Genomic DNA, 21771 nt, shown 5'->3' on the forward strand with positions numbered 1-21771 from the left:
CAAAGTAATCAGCATGGTATTAATGTGCCACCCATGGGAAGCAATAAACTGCTGAGACCATTTTTACTAGTGCATGACTATATATGCCTGATTTTGAATAAAAATGTTTTTAAATCTAAAAAACAGTCTTAATATAAACATCAGCTGTTTATATAACATTATTTTAAAGACTCAAATAATGTTTAGACCAATTCTCTTGTCTAATTAATGGGACAGCTCAGAGGTAGAAGCACGATATTATAAAATAAGATTTATAAACTGTGCATGATATTTTGCACATTATCATTATTTGACCATGACCAGCATACATGTTACAAATCTCAATGGACAGAACAATCAATCAGCAAATATCAGTAGCATTTACTGAGTGCAAAGCCCTGGACTACAGTCTATAAAGCATCAAAGAAAGATAATTCAGATGTAAAAAGGCTCAGCCCCTTTCTTAAAAACAAAAAATACAGCCAGTAACAGAGCATCTGCTAAGAACTAAATATCCAACTTAGTTGGGATCTTTCGATTATAAGAGTAAAAATTCACTCAGGTTGTGCTACACAATGGAGATTGATTATAATCCTGTATCTGGAAATAAGAAAGACAGGAGTTTCCACCACATAATTAGAGCACCCAAGAACTCAACTCAGGCTTGGACAGACAGAAATGGGTTCAAGATTGGAAGGTCATTTGGGATCCAAAGCAGCTCTGGCAACTGTGTTACCAACACAAGTCTGTTTATCCCTGTTCTGCTTATCATCATCTTTGCTTCTCTCCAACACTGGTTTTTGTTTTCAACTGCTTCTCTCTCTGTGTGTATCCAAAGGGAACCTTATTGTCAGTTTTGCTACTACCATTATTGCTGGGCTGAGCTTTCTCACAAATACCACCTTCAGCATTACCAGAAGATGTACTCACATAGAGGGAAGACCTCTTCACTTGACCTACACCTCCTGAAACCATGGAGCCACTATCAACACCTGAGGGACTCAAAGACTCAAGTGCTTCTAAGACATCTGGACCAGTGTTAAGAATACAGCAATTAGAATGCCAGTGGGATTGCTCCAGTTTCTTACTCAGAGCCTGATTTCCATAACATGACATACACAGTCTGTGGGAGGCAAGATATAATATGGCATAAACGTTTTCATGATCTACAGGAGCCTGAATGGAGCAGTGGGGGAGAAGGTACTCTAAAGGCATATTATCTGTGTTCGAATTTAACTCTGATGCTTACAAGGTATGTGACCATGTGCAAGTTATTTAACCTATCTGTACCTCAGTTTCCTTGTCAAGAAAATTGAGATAATAGTAGTCTCTCCTTCACAGGATTGTTATGAGGATAAAAGAAATAAATCATTCAAAGAGCAGGATGTGCTGGGCACACAATGAGCACTTGAATTTTAGCTATTATTTTCTTAGTACTTCAAACACACCTTATCAACTATATCCCTTGTGACTCCACAGCACAAAACTCCTATCCAAACATATTATGCTCCTTTGTGCCTCTGTTCTTACCCACTGCCTGGATCTTCTTCCCCTAATACTTTCTAGTGAAGCCCTTCTCATTCCTCAAAGTTCTGAACAAATTTCCTTTTGGAGCAATGCCCTCTGTCATTGATAATCTTTAGAGGGGCTTCCAACAATTCCTCCAGTTCAATATACTCATGACACTCTTCTGATCAAGAGGTGGGCAATTTAATTCCCTCATGTTGAATCTGGCCTTGGGACTGGCTTGGACTACAGAATGAGGTGAAAGTGACATTCTGGAACTCTCAAGCCTAGGCCATAAGAGAATTCTCAGTCTTCACTTTCTGTTCTTGGAACCTGGCCACTGTACTAGGAAAAAACCATGCCATATGGAGAGGTTATATGGGGGGAACCAAGGCGTACTGGTTAAACAACCCAGATTAGCTCCCAGCCTATGCCAGGACCAACCATCAGCCATGTGAATGAAACATCTTGGACGGTCCGGCCCAGCCAAGTCCCAAATGAATGCAACTCTAGGCATCATCACATGCTCAGTAGATTTTAGCCCATAGATGTGTAAGGCATAATAAAATGATTGTGGTTTCAAGCCACTAAGTTTTGGGTTGTTATAGCAACATGAAACCAAAACACCATTCATGAAACTCCTGGACAGGGTAGGTATTTCTTAGATTAAGCTCTCATAATTCTAATCTGTAACTTAACAAATTATATTATTATAATTATTTCTTTTTATGTCTGTGTCTTCTCCTGGTTTCAAGGCGTGGGTTTGAATCCCAGCTGTAGGTTTATGTGGCAAATTACCTAACTTGCCTGTGCCTCTTAGTTTCCTTATTTATAAAATGGAAATAATGAGAGTTCCTACTTCATAGGATCCAGTTAAGGATTAAATGAATATGTAAAAAACATAGAATGGTGCCTGGCATTCAGTAAGACCTATATAATGGTTAGCTGCTACTGCTGCTGTTCCTCCTCCTTCTGCTATTATAAAGACACAGTAACAAAGGCAGTGTCATTTTACATAATGGATAGACAAAGAGGACACTGGAGTCCTACAATAAATAGTGCTTGGACAATTAGCTCTCTAACTTATTATGCTAGACATAAAAATAAATTCCAGAGAGAATTTTGCTTTTAAAACACAAAAACTTCATAACATTTAGAGGAAAATATGGGAGAGTATCTTTAACAGCTTGGCTTACAGGTAAAAATATCTTAAACCTGATGAAAAAGCAGAAATCATTAAGGAAGATTGTTAAATTTAACCATACTAAAAATTTTAAATTTTGTACCAACAAACAGACAAAAAAATGCCATAAACAATGTTAAAAGACAAGCCAGAAACTGGGAAAATAAATTTACCCAGATTAATACCCAAAATATGTAAAGAACTCATTCTAATTAATAATAAAAAGCAAATAACCCAATACAAAATGTACAAGATGATAAACAAGCTATTTGCATAAGGAAAAACCAAACAGTTAATAATATAATACAATTCTAAGACAATATGCCCCTCAATTTTAAATAATAGAATATTTCATGCTTTGTAATTGGCTCCGTGTCTTCTGCCTGGATCTTCAGCTAAAGTTATCTTTTGAATAAGAAGAGGGAGAAGTTGGTGAGGCAGGGAGGTCATGAAGGGAAGCCTAGGCTCCCCCAATCCCCAGAATTTTTCCATCCCGGTCTTTGCAGATAAGGCTGATTAGAGCCATTAACCTTTCAATAATGTAACCTGATATTTTACATCACTAAATTTTTACACCCCACTTATCACATCTTGGTAATGTTTTGTAACACTGACATCTTACTTAAGGCTCAACACACTTGTAAGACATTCTCACATGTTAACTCAGAAAAACCCCACAATGTTGGTATGATTATTATTCCTAATTTGCCAATGAGCCACAAAATGGTGGCAAGCCCAAGGTCACCCAGAAGAGTCAAGATTTAAAACCAAGTTATCTGGCTTTTACATCCAGCTCTTAACCCAATACTATTATTGCCTCCAAACATATGATACATGAAAAGATGCTCAATCTGACTAGTAATCAGGGAAATGCAAAATTGCACAATTCAATTTCACACCATATACAGAACGACAGAACATTTAAAAGTCTAACAATGAGTACTATGAGGATGTAGAGCAATGGCAATCCATACGCTTCTAGAGGGCTTATAAATTGGTACAAACACTATCAGGAGGCATTTGGAAGATATGTATTCTTAATGACAGAGCAGTTTCACTTCTAGGTATACGGTTGAGAAAATACTTGCCAAGGAAATAAAGAGAGAAATGTCCGTTTCTACCATGTTTGCATTGGTAAATAGATATGAAATATTATTTACATTTATATAAATGTCTATAAGTGAATGACTAGATAAATTTGGTATGCTCACACAATGGAATGCTATTCAACAGCTGAAATGAATAAGTTGAAACTACTAGCTGTATCATAGATAAATCCTAAAATTATAATGTCAAATTAAAAAGTAAATTAAAGAATAAGGCTGGGCACGGTGGCTCACATCTATAATCCCAGCACTTTGGGAGGCCGAGGTGGGCAGATCACCTGAGGTCAAGAGTTCGAGACCAGCCTGGCCAACATGGTGAAACACCGTCTCTACTAAAAATACAAAAATTAGCTAGGCGTTGTGGCGTGTGCCTTGGGAGGCTGAGGCCAGAGAATCGCTTGAACCCAGGAGGCAGAGGTTGCAATAAGCCAAGATCTTACCACTGCACTCCAGCCTGGGTGACAGAGGGAGACTCCATCCCCTCCCCCGCCCCTCAAAAAAGAGTAAAAAAAGGCCAGGTGCGGTGGCTCACGCCTGTAATCCCAGCACTTTAGGAGGCCGAGGTGGGTGGATCATGAGGTCAGGAGATCGAGACCATCCTGGCTAACACGGTGAAACCCCGTCTCTACTAAAAATACAAAAAATTAGCTGGGCGTGGTGGCAGGCGCCTGTAGTCCCAGCTACTCGGGAGGTTGAGGCAGGAGAATGGCCTGAACCCGAGAGGTGGAGCTTGCAGTGAGTTGAGATCGCGCCACTGCACTCCAACCTGGGCGACAGAGCGAGACTCCGTCTGAAAGAAAGAAAGAAAGAAAGAAAGAAAGAAAGAAAGAAAGAAAGAAAAGAAAGAAAGAGAGAGAGAGAGAGAGAAGGAAGGAAGGAAGGAAGGAAGGAAGGAAGGAAGGAAGGAAGGGGAGAAAGAATACAGCAGGCTACCGTTTATATAAAGTTAAACAACATACAAATATCATTTATAATATCGTATATAATTCTTTTTGTTTGTTTGTTTGTTTGTTTGTTTGAGACGGAGTCTCGCTCTGTCGCCCAGGCTGGAGTGCAGTGGCGGGATCTCAGCTCAAGGCAAGCTCCGCCTCCCAGGTTCACGCCATTCTCCTGCCTTAGCCTCCCCAGCAGCTGGGACTACAGGCGCACGCCGCCACGCCTGGCTAATTTTTTGTATTTTTAGTAGAGACGGGGTTTCACCGTGTTAGCCAGGATGGTCTCGATCTCCTGACCTTGTGATCCGCCCGCCTTGGCCTCCCAAAGTGCTGGGATTACAGGCATAAGCCACTGCACCCGGCCTATAATTTTTATATGATACATGCATGCAAAGTAAAGTGCACACTCAAGAATGGAGATGGTACACACTAAATTCAAAGCTATGGTTACCTGTGGAGAGAAAGGGATAAAGCAAAGGCACACAGAAACATCAGCTGTAGCTGTAATGTAGTGCTGGCCTAAAAAAACTAACTAAGGCAAATATGTTGAGGTTTAATAAAATTGGGTGGCAGGTGCATGGTGGTAAGCTAGTTTGTATACTTGTCTCTATATTTCAAGTATTTCATAATAAAAATATAAAAACAAATGAAGTGTGGTAAAACAGAGAACATTCCAAAAATAAATGACAAAGAGGAGATTTACATATATTTCATCGAAGACCTTTTTTGAGAAACATTGCTTTACAGGAGCATCTGTTACTGTGTCTAGGCCCTTAACTTTGATGGGTCCTACCTCCCTTTAGAGCCTTAACAAAAAAAATTGTTTCTACTACAGCAATAACATTACAGCTTTGCAAAAAAACAACAAAACACATATTATGATTAACAGGAAAATAAAGTCAGTGGCAACATGTTTATGAAAATATCAGCAATGTGTTCCTCCTAACCTGGAAAAATATGCCATAGGACAGACAGATAACAATAAGTGAAATAGATAGAAATATTCTTTAACTACCATTTAATAGAGAATTGGTAGTTTCTTCTCCATGTAGAAGAGAAAACATTCAGGATTAATAATTTTGAATCAGGTTTGATAGCTGTCAAGCTATGATTACTGCCTCTAGAATATGAAAACATAAAAGCTCAAGGGCAAAGAAAAAAAATCACTTAGTATCCATGTATTAGTTTACTGGCCCCTTACTCTGTTCATTTATATTACACCATCTAAGTTTCAGGAAAAAGTAATCTAATCTGAGATTCAGTTACATGGAAGGATGGATCAAGAAGTTATGGCATGTAAAGAACTTTGTCTCATGAAGAGAACTCGTAAAGAGTTTCAGTAAAACTCTCTCTCTTCTATCTTTGTGTTTCTTGCCATTGAATTATGCTGTTACCTTTATAGCTTATTCTATCTTGTATATCTTCATATTCACGTGCAAACATAGTAATGCCCCACTTAACTAGTCATTAACATGGCAATCTAAATTACATGAAACATGGCCAAAGAAATATACACATAAGACCCAAGAACAATCAAAATACAAGTCACAGAGTTCTATCGTTGAGTCTTATGCTACATACAGTGCTAAAAAATTTAATCATAGATTCAACTACAGATAAAAGCTGTTTAAAAAGACATAAGTATAACATCTGGAAGTATCATTAAAGAAACATGGGAAAAATACAAATTTATTACAGAAATTTTGAAAAACCTAATGGGTCACATGGGACATAAGCAAAAAATCCATCGTATCTAAATAACTCACAAAAATGGTATAATACTTACGATGATTCACAATGAATCATGACCCTGAATTATCGAGAAAAAAAATTATATTTATTCAGTATACCTTAAGAACTGTGGGAAAATGACTTTAAGCCACTGATTCTAACATTCATCCAGAAAAACAAATATGTAAGCATGTTCTGAAAAAAATAACATTTGTCTTATCAGTTTTAAGATACAATGTAATGAGATAATAATGAAAAGAGTGAGGTAATACCACAAAAATAACCAGACCAATGGAACAGAATTATCTTCAGACAGAAAGATTGATATATGTCAGTAATATTTGAAAAGGGAACATCAGGAGTCAATATGTAATTATCTAATAAATGTTACTGAAATACTTGGTCAACTATTTTGAATATTGTCTTCTTAGGGGAATTTATAATCTCATCTGAAACTATATATCAAATAAATTCCAGATAGGAAGAGCTTTTAAAAAAAATTTTTAAGTGACTGTTTTATAAAGGAAAGACGTTAAGCATAGAGCAAAATGACTTTAAAAAGAAGAAAAGAAAAACAGACAATTTCAAAATGCAAATTCATTTTTATAATTATAAAAGTAATTTGTGAGAAATTCTGAAATCTTAAAATCCATATAAAAATAAACAAGAAAGTTTGTTGATTTTCCTAACAATCAAGAGAAAATATTGTTACATTTCAGAATATATTCTTTTTTTTAGTATGTGTTTATATACATTGACACAAATATATATACAAAAAATCACAAAAATTATTTTGTGAATGGGATTGTAGTTGTCTTGTAATTTAAAGTTTTTAATTTCTACATTAAGGAGTGTGTTCCATGTAAATAAATATGGATCTACATTGTCATCATCATCATTTCCAATCACTACAAAATATCTTATTCTATTAAAATATCTTATTCTATTAAAATAAAACTTTTGGAAGTAAACACAAATAAAACCAATTTTCTCTTTCAACTACTGGTGTAAAAGTCAATTTTGGTTGTTTTCTCTTCCAAGATGGTGGAATAGAGACTTTTAACATGCCTCAGCCTTTTGGAAATAGCAAGATAGTGCATAAAGATTAAGTGAGCTTTCATTCAAGAAGGAAAATGGGAATATAAGAAGTCAAACTGTCTCTCATCACTGAAGATATGATTTTATACCTAGAAAACCCTACAGACTCCATCAAAAGGTTCCCAGAACTGATAGATGACTTCAGTAAAGTTTCAGACACAAAATCAATGTAGAAAAATCAGTAGCATTTCTATACATCAATAATGTTCAAGCTGAGAGCCAAATCAAGAATGCAATCTCATTTACAATAGCCACACACAAAAAAATAAAATACCTAGGAATACATCTAACCAAGGATGTAAAAGATTTTCATAGTGATAACTTCAAAAAACTGCTGAAAGAAATCAGAGATGGTACAAATGGAAAAATATTCCATGATCATGAGTTAGAAGAATTAATATTGTTAAAATAACCATACCATGCAAAACAATCTACAGATTCAACATTAATTCTATCCCACTACCAGCATCATTTTTCACAGAACTAAAAAGAACTATTATTAAATTCATATAGAACAAAAAAGAGCCCAAATATTGAAAGCAATCCTAAGCAAAAAGAACAAAGTCATAGATATTGCATTATCTGACTTCAAACTATACTATATGGCTGTAATAACCAAAACAGTGTGGTACAAAAACAGATACACAGATCAATGTAACTGAATAGAGAACCCAGAAATAAAGCTGCACACCTACAGCCTTTTGATCTTTGACAAAGTTTACAAAAATAAGCAATAGGAAAAGGACTCCCTATTCAGTAAATGGTGCTGGGATAGCTGGCTAGCCATATGAAGAAGAATAAAACTAGACCTCTACATTTTAACATGTACAAAAATTAACACAACATGGATTATTTAAATGTAAGACCTCAAACGATAAGAATCCTAGAAAAAAACCGAGGAAACACCATCCTGGACATTGGCCTTGGGAAAAAATTTATGACTAAATCCTCAAAAGCAACTGCCACACACACACACAAAAATTGATGAGTGGGACCTAATTAAAATAAAGACCTTCCGCACAGCGAAAGAAACTATCAACAGAATAAACAGACAACCTACAAAAGGGAAGAACTTATTTATAAACTATGCGTCTGACAAATGTCTAATATCCAGTCTATAGGGAACTTAATTGAACAAGCAAAAAACAAATAACCCATTTAAAAATGGGCAAAAGACATGAACAGACATTTCTCAAAAGAAGACATACAAGTGGCCAATAAACTATGAAAAATGCTCAATATCACTAATCATCAGAGAAATGCAAATTAAAACCACAATGACAACACTATGTTACACCAATCAGAACGGCTATTATTAAAAAGTCAAAAACCAACAGGTGCAGGCAGGGTTGCAGAGAAAGGGGAATGCTTATACACTGTTGGAGGGAATGTAAATTCGTTCAGCAATTGGGGAAAGCAGTTTGGAGGTTTCTCAAAGAACCTAAAACAGAACTACCGTTTAACCCAGCAATCCCATTACTGGGTATCTAGCCAAAAGAAAATTAATTCTTCTACCAAAAACACTGATGTACTCACATGTTCATTGCAGCACTATTCACGATAGCAAAGACATGGAATTCAAACTAGGTGCCCATCAGTGGTGGATTGGATAAAGAAACGCGGTACACATACATCATGGAATACTATGTGGCCATAAAAAATGAATGAAATAATGTGTTTTGCCACAATATGGATGCAGTTGGAGGCCATTAATCTAAGTGAAGTAACACACCAACTGAAAACCAAACATTGCATGTTCTTACTTATAAGTGGGAGCTAAACATTAGGTACTCATGGAAATAAAGATGGCAACAATAAAAACTGGCAACCACTAGAGCACAGAGGGAGAGAAGGGGGAAAGGGTTGACAAACTATTCAGTACTATGCTCAGTACCTAAAGACCTTACTGAATGACTCAGTATGTGAGTCATTCACGTACTAGAAAGTATCAAAAACAAAGCACATTTATATATTTCCAAAGATTATGTATTTATTTTACTTTCTTTGAAAGCTAGTAAAGTTTGATTTTTTAAATATTTCTTAGTCATTAATATTTCTTCTTTTCTAAGTTATTCCTTCATGTTCTTTGATCAATGTTCTATTTGGAATTTTAAAAATTGATTTGCAAGACAGCTCTCCTATAATATTTATAAAATCAATAGTTTCCATATTTTTATAACTATTTTTTCCTGCTTGTCATTTGTATTTTATCTTTGTTAATTTTTATTGTGTGGAAGCTTTCAAATTAGTCACATTTAAAAATATTTACTCTAATGGTTTCTACCTTTATTGATGTACTGATAAAGATCATCACTATCTCATGATTATATAAATATCTACTTACATTCTTTCACATGCTCTTATGCCTTTTGGGTTTTTTAACATTTGAATCTTAGTCTACTTGAAATTTATTTTGGTATGACATATGAGAAAGAATTCTAACACTGTTTGCCCCCAGATTTGGACATCTGTCCCCAATGTATTAAATACCTTAAACATATGCCAATTTATCATATTTACTTGGGTCTGGGTCTATTTTGGGGCTTCCAATTTTGTGGACAATTTAATTTTAAATTGGTCATTTGACTCCTAAAATTTTTAATTAATAAATGTGTGAAAGTAAAAGGCAGAAAACTGGAAAAAATTATTACAGCCACTATGACAGACAAATGGTTGACAACATTAATATGATAAATCATACAAGTCAACAAAAAACTACCAAATCGTCTTCAGGGAATGTGGAAGATGGGTAAAGGATAAGCAGGGAAAATTCATAATAGAAAAATAAATGACTACTGTAAACATGGTAAAGTGACATTCACCCTATAGTAGTCAAATAAATATGTTTAAAAAATTAGATAACACTTATTAAATTGTCCAATTAGCAAGGACTGTCTCATAAAGCAACTTTTAAAATCTCTTTAAAGTTAAGAATCTCAGGAGAAAGGCATTCTTACACTTCCCAGCAGGCATATAAATTGGCAGAATGATTTTTAAAAACAATCTGGCAATAGCAAACAAGAGTCATAAAACAGTATACATCCTTTGACTCAGCAATTTCCTTCAGACTCTAGCCTAGAAAATAATGTGGAATGTAGTAAAAGATTTCTACACAAAGACATTCACCTTAGTTTTATTTAAATCAAAAATAGAAAGTAGGTTAAAAAAATCCAGTAAAATAATGAATATATAAATCATAGCATAACCACAGTATCAAATACTCTAGCTATCTAAAATAGTTATTTACAAACCTGTTTAACAACATGTGGAAAGTGTTACAAAGTTATGTGAATGAGGCAGGCCCAGTGTTGCTGGGGGGTTATGGGCAGGCCCTGGGGGTCTTCAGGGACCTCAGGGGCAGAAGGGGCTGGGGAGTGAGGGGCCGGCTATGCTTATCACGCAGGGCCCTCATTGGCACCCGGCCTTGGGCAGTGGCAAGTATGTGGGCCATCATGTCACACATGCTCCTGCACCTCCACAGCAGCTGGCAGGTGGACCAGGCCATCCTCCCAGGAGAGGACTGCATGGTTGTCATTCGCTTCGGCCACGGCTGGGACCCCACATGCATGAAAATGGATAAGGTCTTGTACAGCATCATTGAGAAGGTTAAAGATTTTGCAGTTATTTTTCTTGTGGATATTACCAAAGTACCTGACTTCAACAAAATGTATGAGTTATATGATCCATGCACTATCATGTTTTTCTTCAGGAACAAGCACATCATGGTTGTCTTGGGGACTGGCAACAACAAGATTAACTGGGCCATGGAGGACAAGCAGGAGATGGTCGACATCATAGAGACCGTGGACTGTAGGGCCCTCAATGGTGGCGACCTGGTCTTGTCCCCAAAAACTACTCCACCAAGTCCAGATACTGAAGTGCCCTCAGGCTGTGTGGATAAATGTTGTGGAGGCCTTTTCATGTAGAAACCTTTTAAACTATTTCAAGCCTTTGGAAAAGTACATGAAGCTCCAGGGCTGGAGGACTTCTGAGATACAATTTACTACATGGCCTTAACTAGCTGAAATAAACAAACACATGAAGAAAAATAATAACACTGATGTTAACTGAATGAAGGGAAGATTTTAAAAGTGTATATATAGTTGCATCACAGTTGGTAAAAATGCATATAAAAAAATTTAAGTAAACACATAATGATCATCTCTGAGAATAAGATTATGGGTGATTATGATTTTCTTCATTCTTCATTTCCTTATTTCTAAAATACTTCACAGTATGTCTCTATCGTTTTTGTCTAGTTAGACGGGAATACAAATTGGGGAAAGGCCTGTGCTTTCAAAACGGGAAAAGCTATGAGCAAACAAATCGATGAGCTGGGAGAAGCAATAGAGACAGGGAGAGGACAAAGGCTTAAAAGAAAGGAACAATGAATGTCACCAGGATCCTGCAGAAAAGAGACATCAAGAGAATAGGTAGAGAGACTTGTCTAGGAGGGACATCTTTCCTTTGATACCTATGAGGAGGAAGTACAGGAGAGGTGCAAATACAGATAGATTTATATGCAGGTAATGGGAGCAGAACATTCACTGAACTCAGAGATGTTCACTTTTATTACCTAAGTCAAGCATGAGGGAAGCTCATCAGCTGAGACTGAAATAGAACTTGAGAAGAATGATAAAGATTATGGAAACTGAATGGGAGCAGGAGCTAATTAAAAATAGGGAAAAGAACTATACTGGTATTTCTGTTTACCTAAACACATGTTAAGATCATGAAATCATTTTGTTTCAGGAACCAAATACAGTTACTATCTTCTTTACCAGAGAACAATTCTTTTAACATGTCTATGCCATATCTTGATTGATTGCTTGATTCATTGATTTAGATTCTTTGATTCATTCAACACTACTCTAGCGCTTAACCAGGTGACTAATGCCCCCCACATTTGCAAATTCAGTGGTCAATTCACAGTCTTCATGTTGTTTGACATTTGTTATGTGTTATAGTACACATTTAGGAATCCTTCATTCTTGAAAATTATAATGTATTTGTTTCCAGGACACCACTCCACTGTACTATTAACCCTTCTTAGATGCCTTTGCTGGTACCTTTTCATTTATCTGATTATAAATGTTAAAATGCTCCAAGGGTCAGTCTTTGTGCCTCTTACATCCATTTATTCACAAGGTGATCTCATTCAGGCTTTTTTCTTTAAATATGTTTGTACACTGACAACTTACATATAACACACACACACACACACACCTGCAGATTCAATCTCTCACCTAAACTTCAGACTCAGTCAGAACTGCCTACTCTACCTGAATGTCTATCAAACTGCCAAGAAGCAACCCCCACCCCAAGTACTCCTCATCCCCAAATTACCCATTTAACTAAACGGAAACTTCATTCTTCAAGCTGTTAGGCTAAAAACCTTGGAATCATCAACGGGTCTCCATTTCTCTTTGCCCACTTCAAATAGAGCTGCAAATTCTATTTACCCTGTTTTCAAAATATACCAGGATCTAATCACTTCTCTCCACTTTCATTCTAGTTTAAGCCACAGTCATTTCTCCTCTGGAATGCCTTGGTCCCCGCCGAAGGGACCTTCTCCGTCATCTGTTATGCCCCCGCAATCTGTTCTCCCCATTGTAATGGGAGTGATTCCTTAAAAACAAACGTAAGTTAGATCATGTCACTCTTCTGCTCACAAGTCTCTAATGACTTCGTATTTCACTTACAGTAAAAATCAAAGTCTTTATGAAGACCTTAAGGCCCTACCTGATCAGGCTTCCTGGGAAGAGGGCAGAGAGCAGGAGGATCTTCTGCCTAGGTTTCCACATGGGAGACAATTTCTCTAAACACTATACCTAGTGGGGGCTTCCTCAAATAGAAGTTCAATGTTTCTCCTAGGTACGGTTTCCTAAAGTTCTCTTATCTAACTAGTAAGACTAAGACAGTGACTGAATAAAATAAATATCTAAATAAAAGCTCACATTTTGAAACATGAAATTTCAGAAATATTAGTTGTTCCTTTCAGAATATAATATACTGTACTCTAATTGCAATTCTCTCATCTCATTTTACTTTTCAAAAGATATGCACCAACGGACCAGTGTGGTTTATGGAAGATTTTTTTCCCTTTTTCTTCATTAGTAACAAAATCCCAGAAGTATGATTTCCAGATTCTCTTCAAGAAACAAACATCTGATGTGTCCCAAATGTTGCTTTCCAATCTTTTACACATTGTGTAAAAGCTTCATTGTGAATAACACTAGGCATTTTCAATGTTCTGTTGAAAATGGAAGAAGGACAAATATCTGTCCTTATATATTCACAAACAGAAAGCTCTCAATTTCAGAAAGGCAACCCAACTGCCCACCTTTTCATTGTCTCCTATTGAAATACTAAATTGTATCATTGTTATTGTGCATAGTGTTTATTATTATAATCAATGAAAGCAAGTAACAGAAAGTAGCACAAAGTGACATAAGAACATTGATCTACAATTTGGCAAAATAGAGAATTGTTTCTTGAATTTCATGATATATTGTTTGCCAATTTCCCATTTCACCCTGTAGACTCACCAGGTATATATTAAAAGGCAATTTCTTATCTACTTATGTAATCTCTCAACTTTCACTTTCACATATTAAAGCAGAATAAATCCATGAAGTTTTCTTAAACTACATGCACATAATAAAAGTGAGCCAGTATCAAAACCATTAATTTCACTCCAAATGTAATCACATGAAATAATTGGTCTGAGTCACCCACCTCTAAGTTAAAGATCAAGAGAATGTAAATCAAAGGCAGAAAAGTCAGAGGTCAGCAACAAAACACCGGGGAAGAAAAGAAAGCCAGAGCTTAACTGTGTGTGAGTAGACATCACTGTCTGTGTGTGTAACCCTCTGTGTGTGTGTGTGTGTGTGTGTGTCAATCTGAATGGGTCTATGTGGTTATGTTCACATGACTGGCTGTGTGTGTGTCTGCATAGGTATGTGTGCATGTCAGCTTGAGCATGTGCATGTGTGTCTGTGTGTGTGCATGCATGTTGGCCTGCAGGAGACAATGTGAGTTTATGTGTGTCAATCTGAGAAAGAGAAAGTTCATGCGCATACGCACTTTTCCCCTTGGAAAAGTGGGTAGAACACTGTTGGCTACACAAACTTTTATGTTGTGTAGGTGTGTCAGCCTGAGCAAGAGTGTGTGTGTTTATGTATGTGTCAGCTCGAATAAGCAACCATGTATGGGGAGAAGGGAGAAGACTGTGTGTGGCAGACTGAATGTGTGTGTGTAGTATGTTGTATGTGTGTAATATGTTGTGTGTGTCAGCCCAAGTGAGTGTGTGCATGTGTGGGTGTGCATATATCAGCATATATCTGGGAGGAAGAACTAGAGAGACTTTTTATTTCCCTGGATCCTATGTGGTAGGAGAGATTTCTTAAAAAATCATACAAGTGCAGTTTTATTAAAATTTGCCTTTCCAACATAATGACAGGTCCCTCCAAGTATGTTAATTAACCTCAGTAGAAATTAGGTGTGAAAATATCCTAAAATGATTTAGCAGCAGGGCATGAAGGATTCAGTCAATTTAAACATTGCCACTTTATAAGTTAGCAGAATGCTATTTTTCTTTCAGTTTAAAATAACCTGATATAATTAACTAATTTTTCCTTCACTAAGTGGCTCTTTAAATCAGTATTACAATTGATGTCTCTCAATTAAACATCATTTTATTTTAAATTAAGGTTTAACAGATAATTTCTGAACAATCATGATTAATCTCTTGCTACAGTGTTAATATTACACATAAACATAAAATACAACATTGCTAGAAACATTTCAGCTTTCAAAACTAAGTACCACGAAGCACTGACACGGTATGCTGGACTACAACTTGATTTTTGATTCCCACAACACACTTCCGGTCAGTTCGTTCGGCCTCACTATCCAGAGCTGACTAGGAGGAAACACATCACACAAGTGACTCACCGTCTGTCTACTCAATGGAAAGAAGAATAGAAAGGTTCTCATCCTCAGTGCTGGCCCTAATGCTCATCAGATTTTATAAAACCCAAGCTAAACCTGGAAAAACATCAAACTAGTCCAGGGGAGCTGCTCTTCCCCAGAGTGCCAGTTCCAATGGCCTCTTCACTGGGTAGAAAGTAACTAAGGTAGGCTTTCTTTTTGGAATTCGGCTATTATTTTGGTGTTTTTTTGCCAATACCTCATAGATATATATGTATAAATATGTGCATGTTTATAAATACACACACACACACACACACACACACACACAAAATTTACTCCACAAAATAGAACTTAATGTCACCTTGCTTAGTTTTTCTAAATCAAATAAAGTATGACTCCAAGTATCCATTTGCTAACAGTGTTATTTGGTATTCCATACCCTTTCCTGCTCTGGCCCTGTGAGAGCACCAGGAAATTCAGCAAACTTGAGAAGGGACTTATGGCTTTCAATATGTTGTGGTCACCATTGAGATGCTGGTTTTCAAACCCCAAGGACAGGTGGGTGGCTCCACTTCCGAGCCAGTGCAGACCTTGGAATCTTTAAGTGCCTGGAACACAGTGGCCTCCCTCATGACATCACCTCCCCCTCTACCACATCATTCATCTATCACCCACAGACCCTAGCACTTCCTGGGATGCCCCACAGGATTCAGAGTGGACCTGCCACTGTGCTTCATAATCCATAACTCTGGGTGAGACCTTTCCACCCCTTCCAAGCCTTGAAACTTCATTCCTTCTTGGCCAACCTAATTCAATGCTGTCCCAGAAGATAAATACAGACAATCTTTACTTTTCCCCTTGGAAAGATGGGTAGAACACTGTGAGGTGCTCAGGCCCTCCGAAACTTGAGGATGGGCTTATGGCTTTCAGTCTGTCATAGTCACTATTGAGATGATGGTGTCCAAACCTCAAGGACAGGTCAAAGGTCTTTTGGCCTCTCCTTTCTGGGAGGATGGGGAAAAGGCACATTTTAGTCCACAGCAGCCATGTTGTCAAATTCTATTATTACACTATTTTTACATTGGTTTACAGACTTTCTGGACACACTGTAGTATATGATTGTATTATACTTTTTTCATATTAACAGTTAGACATATTGCACTAGGTACTTCCCCTAACAAGGTGTCTGGAGATAGATGGAAATCATAGCACATTTTAAAAAAATGTCACTAGCACACTGTCAAAAATAAGTTTATCTTATGTTTCCAGACTTTTCAAACACCCTTAGAATGTTTATGTATGTACATGTATATGAGAATATGTGTGTGTATATGTGTGTGTGTATATACATATATTTATTTATATACTGCTCAAATTTTTTTCATTGATGTGTTTTCTTAAGTGGTAAGAATTTTTTAAAATAAAAGTTTGATAATTTTCTATAATAGCTACTTAAAAATCTCTTTTCCAGTTTACTATGTACCTTTGGTTTTGTTAATGTGGAATAACACGTAGATTTCATTACTTAATTTTTAAGTATATTTGCATAAAGGTATTTGCATAATTTGTAATCTTCTTTGACTCTGACTATAGCCCTTTTCTCATTTCTAAATTTGTTGATTTGTATTTTCTCTTTCTCCTTCTCTTTTTAAAATTTAGTTTACCAAATGTTCATATCATTGTTTGATTTTAAACCAGGCTTAGTCAGTTCTATTGTTTTTCCATCTTCTAACATTAAATTCTGTGTTCTATCTTTACTCTTAACATACTCTTATCTGCCTAAGTTCTGTTTATTGGTATTACTTTGTTTCAGGATTCTTTTTCCTCCCAATTGTCTAGAATTTAATGTTTCACTCATTTTCAAATTATATTTTTAAATAATAAAATCTCATGGGGTGATGAATTTTTCTATAAATATGCATTTGTCTGCCAAGAATAATTTTGACATGAAACTTATGTCTTTGATTATTTTCTTAAAAGGCTATAACTGTATTTTTTATTTCCTCACTTACTATAAGGAATTTCCTTATAGTAATGAATTTCAAGGGTTTTACAAGAGAAGATAAATGGTGGATGTTTGCTTTTTCTTGTAAATATTCTAAGTCAGAAAAAGGAGTTTTGTAAATGGAAGTTCTAGCTAAGACATTAAAACCTTAATGACATTATTAGCTATTGGTAAGTCTACACTTACTATGCCACATTTATTTTTCATATTCCTATTCTAGAAATAATGCTAAAATTTCCTATTTGTGCACTTCAGAGCAACCTATCAAAACTAATAAAATTTGAATGGAACTTTTAGCAAAAGTTTTCAATGAATACTTTTTTCTTTTTCCTACTCAAAGTACATATTAAAGAAAAATTGCCAATCTTTACAGGTAGTCCTCAAATCTTCCTGCAGCTGACCAGTGGACACAAACTCCCAACTGTCAGGGTACAGGGAATTCTCTCTCCTGTTGCCATGCCCTCCTCTCTTTCCAACTATCTATACCACTTCTTAAGTAGTCATCATAAATGGAGTCATTTGGGGGCAGTTAAAAAGATCTTTGTGAGTGAATTTCTTTAAAGCCATTTAATATCAGAAATGCTCATATTACCCATTAAAAATGTCCTCTCAGACAGTTGGATTCCCTCCAACAAAGGATGCAGTGGGGAGTTCAGGAGGTTGAGAACAACGTAGGAGCTGCAGAGAAAATGAATAAAGCCTCCAAATGAGAGTTCCGTTCTTTTACATTTTATACCACACCCCTTGGTTTAAAAGCCATAAATAAAACTAAAAACAATACTCTCGAGTAATGACTTTTACTTTTGGTAAGGACACTTCACAGTTTCCCAGGAGATTCTTCAGGCCTATGACAGAGATCTAAATAAGAAGCAATTTTAAGACGTCATTCCTTATCTAGCCATTTTACCAAGACGTGCATTACCCAAGATAGACTAAATGACACCTGTTTCCCCTCTTAGCATATGTCAGATAAACTAGCATTCTCAGTTCTGCCTTGACTATAGATTGCAGAATATGATTAATGACATATCCAAGCAGAAGTCCCCAAGGAAAACATCATCTCTTAATTCTGATTATCCTAATGAAATGGTACAGTTCATAATTCATTAATCTGACTGCAGTGACAAAAATAGGATGCAAGAAAAAAGAGTACTTCTATAGTGTCCAAAGAGACAAAGCTGAGATAATTCATTAGCAATAGCATATGCTTAAAATTCACTATGTTCTGCTGCATAGTGCAAGGTTTTCTGTAAAAAAGTAACAGCAAGAAACACATTATGTTCCTCTTTTTGAAGAAAATGATCACCTTCAAAGAAGCCAACAGAACTCTTATTTAAAATATTCTTGTTTCTCCATGAAAAAAATTTCCTACACAATAGGTTCCTAAAATACAAATTTTATTAAGGCAATAAGTTAAATAGGAGTCCACTGAGCACAGGCTTTTGTCCTTCTTTTTCTTAGCCTTCCCTCAGAGGTAGATTGCCTGTCATCCTATTAACCATACATTTTCCAAGTAGGAGGTCATTTCACTGTTTAGTTTCTTAAATTAGCAGAGCTTAATACATCACTTCACCCAAAACTAGCTGTTATAAAAGGCAATATACTAATGTGTAAAACATTTATTTTGCTAAAGTACTTTAACATTCAAAAATAAATACTACCATTTAATGATGGTAATAATGATGAAAATTATAATATCTGATTCAACATATTCTTAATTAGCAGCAACAGCAGCAACATAGACCTTGGTGGTCAACAGAGTCTGATGGAGTCCTGCACTCACCGAAAGTGCCACTCCTAAGCTGTGGAGGACATTTGCACTGTGAATGTCATCTCCACATCATGAACCTAAAGACCCTCCCTAGACTTTTGAATTTTAATTTGTAACTGAGGCTGGCATGTGTTTACCATTTGAGTATAGAGGTAGCAAACCTACACATCTCCCCCTTAAGTGAAAGGCCAAAGAGCCCAGATCATTAAGCCTTAAAAAATGACGTCATTGGAATACCTTTTTCCATTCTAAAGAATTATTCTTTGCACACAAAAATAAACACATAATAATAGGAATTCTGTGCTTATGGGAGTAAGTCGTCCATCACATATAAGGCATACCAGTCCTGGACTTTTTGTAGAAATTTTCTGTAAAAACAGCTATAAAGATGTCAAAGTTCTATTAGTTATTATATAACTCTGACCGTTGTGAGGGATACAAAGCAGATTTCAGGCTTTGTTTGGAAATTTTCATCTAAAGATGGGTTCTCTTCTTTTCGGAGGGGAGAAAAACAGTAAGTGTTCAAGAGCTCAAAATTTACGCTGAATCAAAGATAACTTTGCACTGGTCATAAAGTTCCAGCCGAAAAAATATTCCAATTCACTAACCTTGATTCCATGAGTGAGATAAAGCAGTTGAGGTGATAAAAAGTGAGACCTACTCTTCTGTCTGGGTCTTATCCCCCCATATCAAATTCTTCAGTTACCATAAAATACCACATAGAACTGCTATGCTGTATTACAAAGCTGCAGCACAAGTTTCACAAACAGGTGAATTTTAATTCTAGATAAAAAGATGAAAATGTTTGCTGTGTCTCAACATAGCAAGTTTAATTTTATACCTACTTTTCTTTTGCAGGCTATCCGAGGCCACAAAGCTGAGCTCATTTATAAATCCTCCTTTGCCTTTTGTCAAAATTTGATTCACTGTCAAGTAACATTTTCCTTAACACAAATTTTTATTTGTTCCCATTTTTTCTCTTAGTACAGAATACTAATCGCCTAAGTTCTGTTTATTGGTATTACTTTGTTTCAGGATTTTTTTCCTCCCAATTGTCTAGAATTTAATGTTTCACTCATTTTCAAATTATATTTTTAAATAATAAAATCTTGTAGGATGATGAATTTTTCTATAAATATGCATTTGTCTGCCAAGAATAATTTTGACAGAGGCATTCTTAGACAACTTTTCTTATATTTTACTGTTCATTCTTCTCTACCTCCATGACCCAACATCCAACTCTAAGATCTTCCTCTGTCAATCATTGAAATAGCATGTCATTCTTCTTCTCAAAAATGATGGTTTCCAAATATTTGCAAACACAATGGTTTGCAGTTATTTTTAAGTCTTGTTTCAGTTAGAATTTTTTTTGGTTGCAAGTAACTGAAACTCAAATTTAAAAGGCTTGAGCAATTAAAGGTATTTACTAGTTGGTGTAATGGAAAATTCCAGTGACAGGGTTTGGCTTGATCCAGCTGAACAGTGTCACCAAGACTATCTTCATACCTTAGTATGAAGATCTTAGATGTTGTATTCACCTGAGGCTTTTTAAAAATCTTTAGATGGTCTCCCCTACCTCCTAAGGGTACAAGTTCAACTACTTCCAGCAGGAAAGTCAGAGCCTGTTTTTACAGCAGCTCTATTGAAATGCTAGTATCTACTCCAGTTGTGCATGTCTGGTCCATGTGACCATCACTAAAAAGATATCACTGTGGCTAAAGGGATGGGGCACACTGATGCTCAAACCAATGAGAGCCCTTTTGGAGCTAGAAGAGAAGTCTATGTTACCCAAATTGCTCAGAAAATTTGGGGCACTGTACTTTAGAAAGAGAAAGGGTGCTTGGGAGTCAGACAACAAATGTTAACTACAAAAGTAAATCTTTGACATTTATCAGATTGTGACTCTTCTGCACTTTTTATGTTTTATAATATCCTACATAGAACAGCATAGCATTCACTACAGAGTAGGTGCAATATGAATAATGACATTAGTAAAACATAAAAATACAGAGAATAAATGCTTCCTAATGCAATACATTTCAAAATGACAAGAAGAAAATAAAATTTATGAATAATATTCAAATAAACTTGGCATTTTAAATACTCATTGTGAACACAGGTCTGTGTTTGTTTTGTTTAATTTTGTTTTTGTTTTTTCATTTCCAAAGCACCATATATTTTGAACACATATGGAAGGGCATATGGTTCCCTAATATCTTAAGTGTGACTTCATCATTTTATTGGAGAATTTTTTAAAAGTTAAAAATACAACTTTTAAACAGGGTGGCCATATAAGCTAGTTTGCTGAGGAGATGCCTGGTTTATGCTTTGCTCTTATGTGGGTAGTCTGATTTAAAAAAAAAAAAAAACATTTTGGCAACATGTATATCATAAAGAAATCTGAGACAAGGGAAGTACCTAATCAAATAAAAGTGAAGTTAAATAGGCATACTCTTTGTGTGAGCAAAGAAATAGTTCAATTTATCATGTTGTAAGAAACACAGCACTGCTTCTAACATACG

At 35.9% G+C, this 21771-nt stretch overlaps 1 protein-coding gene and 1 pseudogene across 3 annotated transcripts in view; one reads left to right on the forward strand and one right to left on the reverse strand.

The window, feature by feature from the left end:
- Nucleotides 1-21771, reverse strand: part of ZNF385B (zinc finger protein 385B) — a 420705-nt gene that overhangs the window by 359694 nt on the left and 39240 nt on the right. The window lies entirely within an intron of this gene.
- Nucleotides 10991-11819, forward strand: LOC129143317 (thioredoxin-like protein 4A; annotated as a pseudogene).

The sequence above is a fragment of the Pan troglodytes genome, chromosome 13, assembly GCF_028858775.2.
Source record: "Pan troglodytes isolate AG18354 chromosome 13, NHGRI_mPanTro3-v2.0_pri, whole genome shotgun sequence".
Lineage (NCBI taxonomy): Eukaryota > Metazoa > Chordata > Mammalia > Primates > Hominidae > Pan > Pan troglodytes.